This window comes from Tachysurus fulvidraco, chromosome 15 (assembly GCF_022655615.1).
Source record: "Tachysurus fulvidraco isolate hzauxx_2018 chromosome 15, HZAU_PFXX_2.0, whole genome shotgun sequence".
Taxonomy (NCBI): domain Eukaryota; kingdom Metazoa; phylum Chordata; class Actinopteri; order Siluriformes; family Bagridae; genus Tachysurus; species Tachysurus fulvidraco.
Window position 1 is genome coordinate 625,581 of NC_062532.1, and position 18,242 is coordinate 643,822.

Sequence of the window (18,242 nt, forward strand, 5' to 3'; positions counted from 1 at the left end):
CGGTGGTGGAGGGGGAGAGGTCCTTGGCCGGGGACCGGCACGCGTCCTCCGCTGCTGGGCCTGCTTCACCTGTAGTTCGCGGATCTGCTTCTCCACAGCAACCAGCTCCAGTTCTACCGTGTGCAGCTCCAATGCGTCCTCACCTGCGCTCAAAGGCAGAGACATAACTGACATGATGTTACAGAGCAAGTACAACAGATTGTACTAGCGGTAGCCGAGCTTACAGGCTAGTTGTGCTAGCCGTCTAGAAGCGGACTATTTAACCTATTTATTTATTTATTGTATATCACTTGCTTCTAAAAGATGAGAAAGGACGTGGAGGAGAGCAGGGTGGGAGCGAGCCACTGGACTGAGCAGGTTAACTCCCTGCCTCTCACTCCAGTCTGTGAAATGAAAATGTGGAAGATGCGAGAGCTTGTACTAGCGGTAGCCGAGCTAACAGGCTAGTTATGCTAGCTGGCTAAAAGCTGACGCTGCGGGACAAGTAAATACGATGTCAAGAATTAAGGTGTAAGTAGGTTAAAGTGTAAACTCAAGATAACTCGGAATTGAATAAAAAATACTCAGCCAGGCATATAAATTGGAAGATGCGAGAGCTTCCTGTGTGCAGCTTGCTTCGTGTGTGCGGCTGGCTTCCTGTGTGCAGCTTGCTTCCTGTCTGCAGCTTGCTTCCTGTGTGCAGCTTGCTTCAATATCAGGGTATGTCAAAACTTCTCCAGGCCCAAAAATACCCTCACACCCTGCGATCATGAGGGCACTGCCTCTGCTGTCTTGGCCCAGGAGCATAGGGGGCATGAGACCATGTGCAATCCGTCTAAAACACTTGATACTGTTGCCCAGGGCTTATAAGCATGTCTCCGGGCTTTGGCCGCCTGTCCTGTGATGGTACAAGATGCTGAGAAAATTATCCTCTCTCATCCATCTTATTACATTCACCACATCAGGTAAAACAGGTCCTTCAGAACTTACAGACTCAACACATGACAGCACAAAGGAGGTCAGGTTATGAAACTATCTTATGTGCAACCAGTAATCTAAAAATTAAAACCACCTCCTCATTAGATACATTAGGTCTTGCACGTCTACTTAAAACTCAGGATGCCACACTGCACGACACTTCACATGATTGCTGTGCTGAAATTATTCACTCTACTAGCATTCGCCCTGATTTAGAATCCACTCCATTAAATACAGGCGATTCGCTATTTGTTGATGGCTCTTGTTCAAAGACACATGATGGTCACTTTCTGTGTGTATGTTCTGTGTGTGCTCTGCCTGATGTTGTTGTTGAAGCTTATTCTTTACCTTTTATGTCTGCACAGGCAGCTGATTTTTTTGCACTAACTCGTGCGTGTATTCTCTCTGAATTTACGGATGTAACAATTTACACTGATTCACGTTATGCTTTTGGCTTCGCCCATGATTTTGGACGAATTTGGCAAACACGTGGCTTTTGCTTTGCAGAGAGGAAACTTATCACTGGTACAGGTTGTGCGCGAGTTTCATGGTGTTACACAATCCGCCCGAAGAGGGGTATGGGAGGATATGAATAAACTCTTTTGTGTAGCTAATTTAAAAGGTACAATAGACTTAATCCTATCTAAATGTCTGACCTGTGCTCAAAATAATCCTACTAAAAACACAGCTAAACATGAAAATCTTCCAATACCAACTGCACCATTTTCTGAATGACGAATTGATTTTACACATATGCCACCACAGGGGACTTTCAAATATCTCCTGGTGATGGTAGATAAGTTCTCAAGGTGGGTAGAGGCTTTCCCCTGTCAGCGAGAAAATTCTAAGGTGGTTACACGTATTCTGGCCAATGAAATCTTGTCGAGGTATGGTGTCTCACACGCTATTGACTCAGATAAAGGAACGCCTTTTACTTCTAAAATAACACAAGATCTGTGTAAGTACCTGTCTCTGTCATGGCGCTTTCATATTCCTTATCATCCCCAATCCTCAGGGATATTGGAAAGAACTAATCGAACAATTAAGGATAAGTTGACTAAAGCTATGCAGGTCACGGGTAGCAAACATTGGGTTGATTTGTTACCCACTGTTCTAGCAGAAATGAAAAAGACGTCCATTTATCACCACATGGAATCATTTTTGGTCGTCCGTTTCCCACACCCTGGAAGAAGGGTAAGCCAGCTATAGGTACAACTAATCTTGTACTAACTGATCTTTTTCCATAGTGGATCCATGCTATCAGGGTTAAGAGATGTTCTCAAAGGATTGACTCCGCTGTGAATGTATAAAAGTGTACTCTGTGTGACACCATTTTCTTTATCTTACAGAGATACAGACTTTTAACCCTTCCATGAGTTTTCTAGAAGGTGCTTTCAATCTCCTGGCTTCTCACATCATCACTCCACGATGCTCAGCAGTGACTCAGTATGGTGTCATCCTCCTCATCTTGATCATCTGCCTCAGGACAGGGTTCTGAGAAGTGACTGAGGGTCTGGCCCAGGCTTGGCAACATAAATTTGAAATAAAATTTGTTAGTTTTGTCTGGTAAAGTAAATCACTGTAGCATTAAAGTTGATAACAGCTTACTTCTGAGGTGTAAATACTGTAATGTGAAATCCTCATTAGGTGTGAACACATTGTTCAATTAATGTTAACAATGACTGGTTTTATTAAATTTAATGTCATTGAATTTGGCTGGTATTTTAATATAGTAATGGGCTTGCACATGATTTATTCATCTTACTGCTGATTTTACCAATGTTGTGTATCCCACTATTCCTGATGTGACACCCAAAGTGGCTGTTGGAGAAATTAAATCCATGTCCTACCAACATCAAGATAAGAATTAACTATTGGTGTTGAAGGTAGATATGCTTAAGATACCAGTGCAGAGAAAATGGAGCTCACTCTGTTCATCAGTTTTGGTGGAACACTTTGGGGACATACTGTACACATGGCTGTGATTTCCAGGTGTCCTGTACTGTATATTAAACAGCTACAGTGAACTTGGATAAGGTTAAGTAGCTACCAGTAACATGGGTCACTAATATTGACATGTGTACGTTATGGAACAGTGTGTTATGTAGTAGATGTTATGGCCAAAGTGGACAAAGTCTAAAGGAATAGATAATAATTATAGTGGAGAAAGTGTGGAGAAAGTGGAGTCCTACAGAGCTTCATGTCTCTTATTCCTCACCAATTTACTTTACCAGTACTAACACATTTTATTTATTAATGATTAACGCACTGACAAACCACACTGTAATAGAAAATCATCAGAATTAAGCTTTCATAATATGAGTTAAACATTATCATATACAGTAACTATAATGCTGTAATACTATAATCTACATACACAGTAATCTACATACATAGTTAATAACCTAAATAATGTCATCAAGAAAAAACTGCACACTTACAAGGAACTGATGAAGCAGGTAGCAAGAAATGTCTTCTTTAAAAGACGTCTTGTGAAAGATGCAAGTATGTGGATGAGACAGAAGCTTCATGCTCTCGTATTTATACCAAATAAAAAGGGTGGTCATGAGCCTTACATCACACATCCAAGTAAAACTAACAAGTGTGTAAGTTGGAAATCAGATTTCACAAGCTTTTCACCCCTCAGTGGTTAATTTCCTTAAACTGTAAGAAAGATCAATGATGAGGTTTAACATTTAGTGAACGTTCCTTTGTGTCACTTAACCTTAATTTTTTCTCTAACAAATACAGTGAATTTTTCTCCAACCTACAAAACTTTCATTCTGTTTATAATAAAGCATCAAAAATCTACAATGTCTTCTGTACTGCATTAGACAGAAGCTCTGTACGCTGTTGATCAGGGTTTACGAATGTTCTATCAAAAAGCGTCCGGTCTGCATTAGATCATTATCCTGGTTTAAAAAAAATCACATTTCATCAATAAAACACAACCTGACCAACACCAATGTAGTAAAGATCCAGCCATGTTCAGACTGTATGTGTAATTTAAAGTACCCCGATAGATGAGTTTGCCATCAGACTCCTACATCTTTACATTTTTAAATGTTGCTACAACTGTTTTTGCAGAACAAACAGACTGTGTATCCAAACACATTGGAAAATAAAACTTATATCTAAGACCTTTTTAGGATCTAAAGCCTATAGAGCTTCTATTGAGTGCAATAGAGAAGACAATGACACAGATTTTTGATGTTCTATAATACACAGACAAATTTTTGGCATTTCAGGAGTGATGTTTCAATGATGAACATGGCTGGATCTTTTTGTTACTACATTGGTGTTGGTCAGGTTGTGTTTTATTGATGAAATGTGATTTTTTTAAGCAGGATAATGATCTAATGCAGACCAGATGCTTTTTGATAGAACATTCCCAAAACCCTGATCTAAAGCCTATAGAGCTTTGATGGAATGCAATAGAGAAGACATTGTAGATTTGTATGCTCGATTATAAACTGTCACTGTAAGGTGTCCAGGTGTTCTGTACTGTATATTAAACAGCTACAGAGAACTTGGAGAAGGTTAAGTAGCTACCAGTAACATGTGTCACTAATATTGACATATGTACGTTATGGAACAGTGTGTTATGTAGTAGATGTTATGGCCAAAGTGGACTAAGTCTAAAGGAATAGATAATAATTATAGTGGAGAAAGTGTATAAGTATAGAAAACAATTTATTAAGTCAAAATAATAACATTAATTAGTTTAAATGTGCTCAAGTGGTGTATGAGTGTCTGTTTACTCCAATATATAGAAGCATTTTGCTGGGAAGACTGGGACTTGTGTTAGTGCTCAGGAAGAATCTAGAATAATACATGATTATGTTAAAAACAAGTCAGAAGCTTAGTTTCAATTGGGACTGATTTTATCGATGGAAATTATAACAGATTATAATCTGAAAATGTCAAAAGAAAAGAACCAAATTGTTACACAAAGCTACAGTCGAACTAGAACTAAAAATCACCAAATGAGATGTTTTGTTTATTACTCAGAATTATTTGTAAAGAATGTTTCATTAAACTAAACTGTGTCTTAGTCTTGCACCACTGGTAGACTAGCAGAATAAATTGTCTGAAACAGCAAAATGAATCAAATCACTTTTTTATTAGTTAACAGGTTTGGGGGAAAAATCAACCAAAGAATCATGATTAATGAAAAGCTAATATGAAAAACAATCAAACTAAGCTAACCTCAAACACAAACATTACTGATTCAAATGATTTAATATATGAGATTTGGGTGATTAGTCACTTTGGGTGAGACTTTAGAAACTGTGGGATACACCACATTGGTATCACTCGTTGAGCATCATGAAGCCGAAGCGATCAATGCCAGATGAATGACGTCCTTGGATTCCAATGCATTTTCCAGAGGCAACATCAACTGGTACTTCTGGCTGCGGCTTTCCACTTTTCATGCATGCAAAGAACTGCTTCCCAGTACTTGTCTTGAATTTGATGGCACCCAGATGTGTACCATCTTGATTTAGCGAAAGTGAAAGGGAGTCGAATATCTCATCTTTGTAAAGGGTAAACTCTTGCAGTTCCCCAACAGGAATACCAAACTGTGCTGAACGGTTATCAGCAAGTTCCACCTTCACGGCTTTTATCTGAGAATCACCTTCCCAAACCTGGATCTTTTTCAACAAGGCTCGATTTTGCAGGCCATTAAAATTGAAAGGTTCTCCTCCCTTTCCACCAACTCCAACAATACTGTACATCTTGTTCTTAACCTTAAAAACACAAACATTTAAGATGGATGAAAATAGTTCTTCTGATAAATAGGCATGTTTAAGATGAATTGAAGTTAAGATAATAAAATGCCTGAAACATGAGCTACCCCCTATGTTACACCATCACTAACATTTAACATTCAGGTCAATGGACTTTTTTTTTTAATAAGCACAGAAGTGGATGTTAACTTGCGTAAATCAGAACTCTGAGACCCAAAGATTTTATTGACATCATCATGTACAGAGTTGAGTTATGGACGTCTTGTGAGAATTTAATGCTGAAATTTCAAAAATCAGTATTAATGGTTTAATGTGATAAAGTGGAGTCCTACAGAGCTTTATGTCTCTTATGCCACACCAATTTACTTTACCAGTACTAACACATTTTATTTATTTATGATTAATGCACTGACAAACTACACTGTAATAGAAAATGATCAGAATTAAGCTTTCATAATATGAGTTAAACATTATCATATACAGTAACTATAATGCTGTAATACTATAATCTACATACACAGTAATCTACATACACAGTTAATAACCTACATAATGTCATCAAGAATAAACTGCACACTTACAAGGAACTGATGAAGCAGGTAGCAAGAAATGTCTTCTTTAAAAGACGTCTTGTGAAGGATGCAAGTATGTGGATGAGACAGAAGCTTCGTGCTCTCTTATTTATACCAAATAAAAAGGGTGGTGCTGAGTCTCACATCACACTTCCAAGGAACAAGTGTGTGTGTGTTTGTGTGTCCACACTGTTAGTTGGAAATCAGATTTCACAAGCTTTTCACCCCTCAGTGGATAATTTCCTTAAACTGTAAGAAAGATCAATGATGAGGTTTAACATTTAGTGAACATTCCTTTGTGTCACTTAACCTTCATGTTTTCTGTAACAGAAACAGTGATTTTTTCTCCAACCTACAAAACTTTCATTCTGTTTATAATAAAGCATCAAAAATCTACAATGTCTTCTGTACTGCATTAGACAGAAGCTCTGTAAGCTTTAGATCAAGGTTTGATCAGGATTAGATCAGGGTTTCCAATGTTCTATCAAAAAGTGTCCGGTCTGCATTAGATCATTATCCTGCTTTAAAAAAATCACATTTCATCAATAAAACACAACCTGACCAACACCAATGTAGTAATAAAAAGATCCAGCCATGTTCATATGTGTAATTTAAAGTACCCTGATAGATGAGTTTGCCATCAGACTCCTACATCTTTACATTTTTAAATGCTGCTACAACTGTTTTTGCAGAACAAACAGACTGTGTATCCAAATACTTTGGAAAATAAAACTTTTATCTAAGACTTTTTTGTGATCTAAAGCCTATAAAGCTTCTATTGAGTGCAATAGAGAAGACAATGACAAGACAGATTTTTGATGTTCTATAATACACAGACAAAGTTTTGTTTGTTGGGGAAACAATCCAGTGTAACTGTTACAGAAAACTTTATTCCATGCCAATTTGTCATCAAAAGTTTCTCAGACACAGATTAATTATTAACTAGATTTGTAAAGTTCGTCGCGACAAACTTTGATGTTGGCTTTGATGGTGCAAGTATATGCAAAGGCCGGTGCATTTTGGAGGCGAGTGGACAGAAAGATTGTGAAAGCTACTGAACCGCTAGGGTGCCAGAATACCCGTGGGGTAGTTCCCCTCATTGTGCTGAGTGTTTTGATATGTCACATGTCCATGTTGTGCAAATTTTTAATTTTCACGTGACGTGACCAGAATACCCGTGGGACAGTTCCCCTCATTGTGCTGAGTGTTTTGATATGTCACATGTCTATGTTGTGCAAATTTTTAATTTTCACCTGACCTCACGTGACGTCACGTGACATCACATGACGTGACCAGAATACCCGTGGGGCAGTTCCCCTCATTGTGCTGAGTGTTTTGATATGTCACATATCCATGTTGTGCAAATTTTTGATTGTGCTTGTTTTGGGGGCGGGGCTACACGTGACGTCATGTGACGTGATTAGAATACCCATGGGGCAGTTCCCATCATTGTGCTGAGTGTTTTGATATGTCACATGTCCATGTTGTGCAAATTTTTAATTTTCACCTGACCTCACGTGACGTCACGTGACATCACGTGACGTGACCAGAATACCCGTGGGGCAGTTCCCCTCATTGTGCTGAGTGTTTTGATATGTCACATATCCATGTTGTGAAAATTTTTGATTTTGCTTGTTTTGGGGGCGGGGCTACACGTGACGTGACCAGAATACCCATGGGGCAGTTCCCCTCATTGTGCTGAGTGTTATGATATGTCACATGTCCCTGTTGTGCAAATTTTTAATTTTCACGTGATGTCACGTGACCTCACGTGACATCACATCACGTGACCATAATACCCGTGGGGCAGTTCCCCTCATTGTGATGAGTGTTTTGATATGTCACATGTCCATGTTGTGCAAATTTTTGATTTTGCTTGTTTTGGGGGCGGGGCTACACAGGACGTCACGTGACGTGACCAGAATACCCGTGGGGCAGTTCCCCTCAATGTGCTGAGTGTTTTGATATGTCACATGTCCATGTTGTGCAAATTTTTTATTTCGCATGTTTTGGGGGCGAGGCTACATGGGACGTCACGTGACGTGACCAGAATACCCGTAGGGCAGTTCCCCTCATTGTGCTGAGTGTTTTGATATGTCACATGTCCCTGTTGTGCAAATTTTTGATTTTGTTTCTTTTGGGGGCGGGGCTACACGCGACGCCACGTGGTGTCGAGTGATGTCCCCAGAATAACTGGTGGGGTGCTAATACTTTTGGCAAAAAGTGGCTACTGAGGGTTTGGACATTTCATGTCAATACTGCTGTCATTATGGGATTCTACTTATTATACTGCATAGAACAGTACATGCAATTCTTAATGTTGGATGTATTGTGTGTGTGAGAGCTTAGAGGACTTTTCGGAATTCCATATTCAAGTCTATGGGATGTTCGACCATCGACTACGGGTAAACCGAAAATTCCGTCGGAACTCCGGAATAAAAATTTCGTCCGAAGTAAGGTCCTAAAGAACCTGGCCGAAGTCTATGGGAAAAAAGGCCAATTTGAGCTTCCGTACCGGGAATGCCGGAATTTCGATCGCTTAGAAAAATAAGAGCAACAAACTTCAGACCAGGTTCTACGACATATCCGAATTTGGTGCATGTGGCTCGAAAGCCCAAGGCCGCATTTTTCTAAATAAATTTTTGTCTAATAATCAGCTTGGTCTGCTGCCAAATCTATAAAACAAATGATAAAAGAATGGGATATTCACACACACACCCACACACACACACACACACACACACACACACACACACACACACACACACACACACACACACACACACACACACATAATCCAAACCTACATGGCCCTGTGTGAAAAAGATGCTTGCCCTTAACCTAGGGTTATGACTGGGTTTCAGTCGCACACCCAGCTATTTTTTTCTCATAATTTCTAGAAAACTGAAGTGAAATCTGCTTACCAATACTACACTGGAAAATACACCCTGTTTATTAGTTACTTCTGATTTTATACTGAATACTTCATTCATTCATTCATTTTCTACCGCTTATCCGAACTTCTTGGGTCACGGGGAGCCTGTGCTCAGGCGTCATCGGGCATCGAGGCAGGATACACCCTGGACGGAGTGCCATCCCATCACAGGGCACACACAATCTCATTCACTCACACACACACACACACACTACGGACAATTTTCCAGAGATATACTGAATACTGATTTTTGAAATTTAATAAAATAAATAAAATAAAATTCAGAGTTCTGAATTATGCCAGTTAACTTCTTTGGTTATTACAAACATGTCTGTTGATCAGATGATCAGATCACATGTTTCAGCTTTTTCCAAAGATGTTCAATACGATTCAGTAGGATGTAGTAACAAATAGCTTCTGGAGCGAAATGTTCTTCCCAGTGCCAGAAAGCTTGGTCTCTTTCATAGGGCAGCACATTTTGCTCCAGAAACTATTTATTACTACATCCACTGCAGACGCTTTTTGGTAGAACGTTCCAAGAGCCCTTATCTAAAGTTTGTAGAGCTTTCATGGGATGCAATGGAGAAGAAATCAAAACAGTTATGGAAACTATGATTCCTTTCCAAGATGTTATAAAAAGTTTCTGTGGGACAAAGAAATGTGGATTAAATATTAAATCACTTCATTGTGGTTTCTTAGATGTTCTGACATTTTAAGGTAATTAACCTGTGCTGTATATTCATGATTACATTGTGTAGGTTATTAACTGTGTATGTAGAGTATTATAGCTTTGTAGACATTGTAGATTTTTGATGCTTTATTATAAACAAAATGAAAGTTTTGAAGGTTGGAGAAAAATTCCACTGTATCTGTTACAGAAAACATGAAGGTTAAGTGACACAAAGGAACGTTTACTAAATGTTAAACCTCATCATTGATCTTTCTTACAGTTTAAGGAAATTAACCACTGAGGGGTGAAAAGCTTGTGAAATCTGATTTCCAACTAACAGCATGGACTCAATAAACACACACACTTGTTCCTTGGAATTGTGATGTGAGACTCAGGACCACCCTTTTTATTTGGTATAAATACGAGAGCACGAAGCTTCTGTCTCATCCACAAACTTGCATCCTTCACAAGACGTCTTTTAAAGAAGACATTTCTTGCTACCTGCTTCATCAGTTCCTTGTAAGTATGCAGTTTATTCTTGATGACATTATGTAGGTTATTAACTGTGAATGTAGATTACTGTGTATGTAGATTATAGTATTACAGCATTATAGTTACTGTATATGATAATGATACTCATACTCATGTTATGAAAGCTTAATTCTGATCACTTTCTATTACTGTGTGGTTTGTCAGTGCATTGATCATTAATAAATAAAATGTGTTAGTACTGGTAAAGTAAATTGGTGTGGTATAAGAGACATAAAGCTCTGTAGGACTCCACTTTATCACATTAAACCATTAATACTGATTTTTGAAATTGCAGCATTAAATTCTCACAAGACGTCCATAACTCGACTCTGTACATGATGATGTCAAAAAAATCTTTGGGTCTCAGAGTTCTGAATTACGGCAGTTAACATCCAATTCTGTGTTTATTTAAAAAAAAAAGTCTGTTGATCTGAATGTTAAATGTTAGTGATGGTGTAACATAGGGGTCTCAGACACAGAGTGAGGTTCTGTACAGTAAAAGTTAACATGAGGAGAGGAAACACACTTTAAACACCACGTATCAAAGACAGATAGAAAACATTTAAAGACTTGGCAAATACATAAAGGCAAGACAGCATCATACATGATAAAGCTTTCCACAATAACACAACTCAGAACTTACACATGTCTAAAGTTTCACACTGACATGCTAGCTCATGTGCTTTTTATATGGTGCTAACAGGAAGTGGGTGATGTAATTGAACAGATTATTAGAACACAGAGGATGGCATCCTTTTGTAAAACATTAATCTGGCCATTAGTATACATAAAGACATCTCATAATAAAGTCTTTTAATGAAGCTTTATCTGCTGAATCAGCAAATAACATGCCTATTTATCAGAACAACTATTTTCATCCATCTTAAATGTTTGTGTTTTTAAGGTTAAGAACAAGATGTACAGTATTGTTGGAGTTGGTGGAAAGGGAGGAGAACCTTTCAATTTTAATGGCCTGCAAAATCGATCCTTGTTGAAAAAGATCCAGGTTTGGGAAGGTGATTCTCAGATAAAAGCCGTGATGGTGGTTCTTGCTGATAACCGTTCAGCACAGTTTGGTATTCCTGCTGGGGAACTGCAAGAGTTTACCTTTAAAAATGATGAGATATTCGACTCCCTTTCACTTTTACCAAATCAAGATGGTACACATCTGGGTGCCATCAAATTCAAGACAAGTACTGGGAAGCAGTTCTTTGCATGCATGAAAAGTGGAAAGCCGCAGCCAGAAGTACCAGTTGATGTTGCCTCTGGAAAATGCATTGGAATCCAAGGACGTCATTCATCTGGCATTGATCGCTTCGGCTTCATGATGCTCAACGGGTGATACCAATGTGGTGTATCCCACCATTTCTATAGTCTCACCCAAAGTGACTAATCACCCAAATCTCATTTATTAAATCATTTGAATCAATAATGTTTGTGTTTGAGGTTAGCTTAGTTTGATTGTTTTTCATATTAGCTTTTCATTAATCATGATTCTTTGGTTGATTCTTTCCCCAAACCTGTTAACCAATAAAAAAGGTGATTTGATTTATTTTGCTGTTTCAGACAATTTATTCTGCTAGTCTACCAGTAGTACAAGTCTAAGACACAGTTTAGTTTAATGAAGCATTCTTTACAAATAATTCTGAGTAATAAACAAAACATCTCATTTGGTGATTTTTAGATCTAGTTCGACTGTAGCTTTGTGTAACAACTTAGTTCTTTTCTTTTGACATTTTCAGATTATAATCTGTTATAATTCCCATCAATAAAATCAGTCTCAATTGAAACTAAGCTTCTGACTTGTTTTTTCCATAATTATGTATTATTCTAGATTCTTCCTGAGCACTAACACAAGTCCCAGTCTTCCTAGTAAAATGTTCCTATATGTTGGAGTAAACAGACACTCATACACTACATGAGCACATTTAATCTAATTCATATTATTATTTTGACTTAAGTACATTTTTTCTATACTTATAGACTTTCTCCACTATAATTATTATCTATTCCTTTTTACTTTGTCCAGTTTGGCCATAACATCTTCTACATAACACACTGTTCCATAACGTACTCATGTCAATATTAGTGACACATGTTACTGGTAGCTACTTAACCTTCTCCAAGTTCTCTGTAGCTGTTTAATATACAGTACAGGACACCTGGACACCTTACAGTGACAGTTTATAATCGAGCATACAAATCTACAATGTCTTCTCTATTGCATTCCATCAAAGCTCTATACGCTTTAGATCAGGGTTTTCGGAATGTTCTATCAAAATGCGTCTGGTCTGCATTAGATCATTATCCTGCTTAAAAAAAATCCCATTTCATCAATAAAACACAACCTGACCAACACCAATGTAGTAACAAAAAGATCCAGCCATGTTCATCATTGAAACATCACTCCTGAAATGCCAAAAATTTGTCTGTGTATAGAACATCAAAAATCTGTCTTGTCATTGTCTTCTCTATTGCACTCAATAGAAGCTCTATAGGCTTTAGATCACAAAAAAGTCTTAGATATAAGTTTTATTTTCCAATGTATTTGGATACACAGTCTGTTTGTTCTGCAAAAACAGTTGTAGCAGCATTTAAAAATGTAAAGATGTAGGAGTCTGATGGCAAACTCATCTATCAGGGTACTTTAAATTACACATATGAACATGGCTGGATCTTTTTGTTACTACATTGGTGTTGGTCAGGTTGTGTTTTATTGATGAAATGTGATTTTTTTAAAGCAGGATAATGATCTAATGCAGACCAGATGTTTTTTGATAGAACATCCGTAAACCCTGATCTAAAGCGTACAGAGCTTCTGTCTAATGCAGTACAGAAGACATTGTAGATTTTTGATAAGCAGAATGAAAGTTTTGTAGGTGGGAGAAAAATTCAGTGTATCTGTTACAGAAAACATGAAGGTTAAGTGACACAAAGGAACGTTCACTAAATGTTAAACCTCATCATTGATCTTTCTTACAGTTTAAGGAAATTAACCACTGAGGGGTGAAAAGCTTGTGAAATCTGACTTCCAACTAACAGCATGGACACACACACACACACACACACACACACTTGTTACTTGGAAGTGTGATGTAAGGCTCATGACCACCCTTTTTATTTGGTATAAATACGAGAGCATGACTGTCTCATCCACATACTTGCATCCTTCACAAGACGTCTTTTAAAGAAGACATTTCTTGCTACCTGCTTCATCAGTTCCTTGTAAGTGTGCAGTTTATTCTTGATGACATTATGTAGGTTATTAACTGTGTATGTAGATTACTGTGTATGTAGATTATAGTATTACAGCATTATAGTTACTGTATATGATAATGTTTAACTCATATTATGAAAGCTTAATTCTGATCACTTTCTATTACAGTGTGGTTTGTCAGTGCGTTAATCATTAATAAATAAAATGTGTCAGTACTGGTAAAGTAAATTGGTGTGGTATAAGAGACATAAAGCTCTGTAGGACTCCACATTATCACATTACACCTTGTTTATTAGTTACTTCTGATTTCATATTAATACTGATTTTTGAAATTTCAGCATTAAATTCTCACAAGGCGTCCATAACTCAACTCTGAACATGATGTCAAAAAAATCTTAGGGTCTCGGTGTTCTGAATTACGCAAGTTAACATCCACTTCTTTTTATTAAAAAAAAAAAACAAGTCTGTTAATCCCAAAGTTAAATGTTAATGATGGTGCAACATAGGGGTCTCAGACACAGAGTGAGGTTCTGTACAGTAAAAGTTAACATGAGGAGAGGAAACACACTTTAAACACCACGTATCAAAGACAGATAGAAAACATTTAAAGACGCGGCAAATACATAAAGGCAAGACAGCATCATACATGATAAAGCTTTCCACAATAACACAACTCAGATCTTACACATGTCTAAAGTTTCACACTGACGTGCTAGCTCATGTGCTTTTTTAATATGGCCATTAACATACATAAAGACATCTAATAATATAATAATAGTAATAATATAATAATTTAGGAACTATTTTCATCCATCTTGAAATGCTTGTCTTTTAAGGTTAAGAACAAGATGGTCAGTGTTGTTGAAGTTGGTGGAAAGGGAGGACAACCTTTCAATTTTACTGGAATGGAAACTGGATCCTTGTTGAAAAAGATCCAGGTTTGGGAAGGTGATTCTCAGATAAAAGCCGTGATGGTGTTTCTTACTGATGGCCGGTCAGGACACTTTGGTGGTATTGCTGGGACTCTGAAAGAGTTTACATTTGACAAAGATGAGATAATCGACTCCCTTTCACTTTCGAAAAATCAAGATGGTACACATCTGGGTGCCATCAAATTCAAGACAAGTTCTGGGAAGCAGTTCTATGCAAGCATGAAAAGTGGTCAGCTGCAGCCAGAAGTACAAGTTGATGTTAAATCTGGGAAATGCATTGGAATCCAAGGACGTTCTGGGTCTGGCATTGATCGCTTCGGCTTCATGGTGCTCAGTAAGCTATAATGCTTTGTGCTTAGCTTACCAATGTGGTGTATCGTACAATTTCTAAAGTCTCACCCAAAGTGACCCAAAAAGACCAAAATCTTTTGACATTTTCAGATTATAATCTGTTATAATTTCCATCAATTAAATCAGTCTCAATTGAAACTAAGCTTCTGACTTGTATTTTTCCATAATTATGTATTATTCTAGATTCTTCCTGAGCACTACCTCAAGTCCCAGTCTTCCCAGTAAAATGTTACTACATGTTGGAATAAACAAACACTCATACAACACTTGAGCACATTTAATCTAATTCTTATTATTATATTGACTTAAGTAAATTGTTTTCTATATTTCTACACTTTGTCCACTATAATTATTATCTATTCCTTTAGACTTTGTCCACTTTGTCCATAGCATCTACTACATAACACACTGTTACATAACGTACACATGTCAATGTTAGTGACCCATGTTACTGGTAGCTACTTAACCTTATCCAAGTTCACTGTAGCTGTTTAATATACAGTACAGAACACCTGGACACCTTACAGTGACAGTTTATAATCGAGCATACAAATCTACAGTACAGGACACCTGGACATCACAGCCATGTGTACAGTATGTCCCCAAAGTGTTCCACCAAAACTGATGAACACAGTGAGCTCCATTTTCTCTGCACTGGTCTCTGAAGCATATGTACCTTCAACACAAATAGTTAATTCATATCTTGATGTTAGTAGGACATGGATTTAATTTCTCCAACAGCCACTTTGGGTATCACATCAGGAATAGTGGGATACACAACATTGGTACGATCAGCAGTGAGATGAATAAATCATGTGCAAGCCCATTACTATAATAAAATAAAAGCCAAATTCAATGACATTAAATTTAATAAAACCAGTCATTGTTAACATAAATTGAACAATGTGTTCACACCTAATGAGGATTTCACATTACAGTATTTACACCTCAGAAATAAGCCGTTATCAACTTTAATGCTACAGTGATTTACTTTACCAGACAAAACTAACAAATTTTATTTCAAATTTAACCGAGTAATTTAACCGAGGAATCACTATTAGTATGTTGCCTAGCCTGGGCCAGACCCTCAGTCACTTCTCAGAATTCTTTGTCATGAGGATGCTCTTGGACGGGTAACCCTGTCCCGAGGCAGATGATCAAGATGAGGAGGATGACAACCATACTGGTCACTGGTTGTTTGTCCTGACTAGAGGTGGTTGTTCAGTTCTTTGCAGCCTTTTCCGTCACCTCCTGCAGCTTTAATGATGTCCGAAGTACCGGCACAGAAGGGTTTGTCGGGGTCACTGCTGAGCGATGGAGTGATGATGAGCATCGTGGAGTGATGATAAAATGTCAATCAGGGCAGCGGAATACTCAACGATGTGCACATCAAGATTAGTTGTACCTATAGCTGGCTTACCCTTCTTCCAGGGTGTGGGAAACGGACGACCAAAAATGATTCCGTGTGGTGATAAATGGACGTCTTTTTCATTTCTGCTAGAACAGTGGGTAACAAATCAACCCAATGTTTGCTACCCGTCACCTGCATAGCTTTAGTCAACTTATACTTAATTGTTCGATTAGTTCTTTCCAATATCCCTGAGGATTGGGGATGATAAGGAATATGAAAGTGGCATGACAGAGACAGGTACTTACACAGATCTTGTGTTATTTTAGAAGTAAAAGGCGTTCCTTTATCTGAGTCAATAGCGTGTGAGACACCATACCTTGACAAGATTTCATTGGCCAGAATACGTGTAACCACCTTAGAATTTTCTCGCTGACATGGGAAAGCCTCTACCCACCTTGAGAACTTATCTACCATCACCAGGAGATATTTGAAAGTCCCCTGTGGTGGCATATGTGTAAAATCAATTCGTCATTCAGAAAATGGTGCCGTTGGTATTGGAAGATTTTCATGTTTAGCTGTGTTTTTAGTAGGATTATTTTGAGCACAGGTCAGACATTTAGATAGGATTAAGTCTATTGTACCTTTTAAATTAGCTACACAAAAGAGTTTATTCATATCCTCCCATACCCCTCTTCGGGCGGGATGTGTAACAAACTCGCGCACAACCTGTACCAGTGATAAGTTTCCTCTCTGCAAAGCAAAAGCCACGTGTTTGCCAAATTCGTCCAAAATCATGGGCGACGCCAAAAGCATAACGTGAATCAGTGTAAATTGTTACATCCGTAAATTCAGAGAGAATACACGCACGAGTTAGAGCAAAAAAAATCAGTGAAGACATAAAAGGTAAATAATAAGCTTCAACAACAACATCAGGCAGAGCACACACAGAACATCCACACAGAAAGTGACCATCATGTGTCTTTGAACAAGAGCCATCAACAAATAGCGAATCGCCTGTATTTAATGGAGTGGATTCTACACAATACAGTGACCTGAATAATTTCAGCACAGCAATAATGCGAAGTGTCGTGCAGTGTGGCATCCTGAGTTCTAAGTAGACGTGCAAGACCTAACGCATATAATGAGGAGGTGGCTTTAATTTTTAGATTACTGGTTGCACATAAGATAGTTTCATAACCTGACCTCCTTTGTGCTGTCATGCGTTGAGTCTGTAAGTTCTGAAGGACCTGTTTTCCCTCTTGTGATGAATGTAATGAGATGGATGAGACAGGACAATTTTCTCAGCATCTTGTACCATCACAGCACAGGCGGCCACAGCCCAGAGACATGCTGATAAGCCCTGGTCAACAGTATGTACAGGAATGCACATGGTCTCATGCCCCCCTATGCCCCTGGGCTAAGACAGCAGAGGCAGTGCCCTCATGATCGCAGGCATAGAGCCTCATACACTTCGAGCATTTCAGGAGTCCACGTTAGAAGATGTTGCATTGGGTCCTTGTGGAAGATTGCAGACCGGAGTCACTTGCCATAGTAAGAACAGTAAGGTATCCATTGATGGCAGTAGTTTATCAGCCCAGGGAAAACCATGAGAGCTTGTTTTGTGTTAGGATGCCGTGTGTTGAGGATTAACTGTATACGAGCTTGAGAGAGTTTTTTCTGCCTTGTGAGAGTTCAAACCCCAGATACTTCACCGTGGGCAGACAGAAGTGCAACTTGCGTTTTGAAACTTTGAAGCTTTTTGAAGCTAGATGGCACAAGAGGCAGATGGAGGCTTGTTCACAGAGTTTTTCAGATGCTGCGGAGACTAAGAGGTCATCTGCATACTTTAAGACAACAGAACCAGTGGGGAGAACAAGATCACATAATCATCCCTTACAATAACAGAAAACACTGCCGGAGAATCAATATACCCTTGTCATAGGCATGCCTTGTCATACTGCCGCCTCCTGTGTGT

General features: G+C 38.4%; 1 protein-coding gene across 3 annotated transcripts in view; it reads left to right on the plus strand.

Moving 5' to 3' along the window:
- LOC113651616 (aerolysin-like protein) overlaps positions 1 to 18,242 on the plus strand; it is a 382,868-nt gene that overhangs the window by 31,537 nt on the left and 333,089 nt on the right. Inside the window, exons 2-3 of one of the 3 annotated variants that reach the window (XR_007137851.1) lie at positions 10,312 to 10,404; positions 14,470 to 15,054. The exons of 1 other annotated variant lie outside the window; for it this stretch is intronic. The gene's annotated coding sequence lies outside the window, so the exon portion shown is untranslated. Of the gene's footprint in view, positions 1 to 10,311; positions 10,405 to 11,320; positions 11,969 to 14,469; positions 15,055 to 18,242 lie in introns of those variants that run through there. One more of the 3 variants, XR_007137821.1, reaches the window with a different exon arrangement.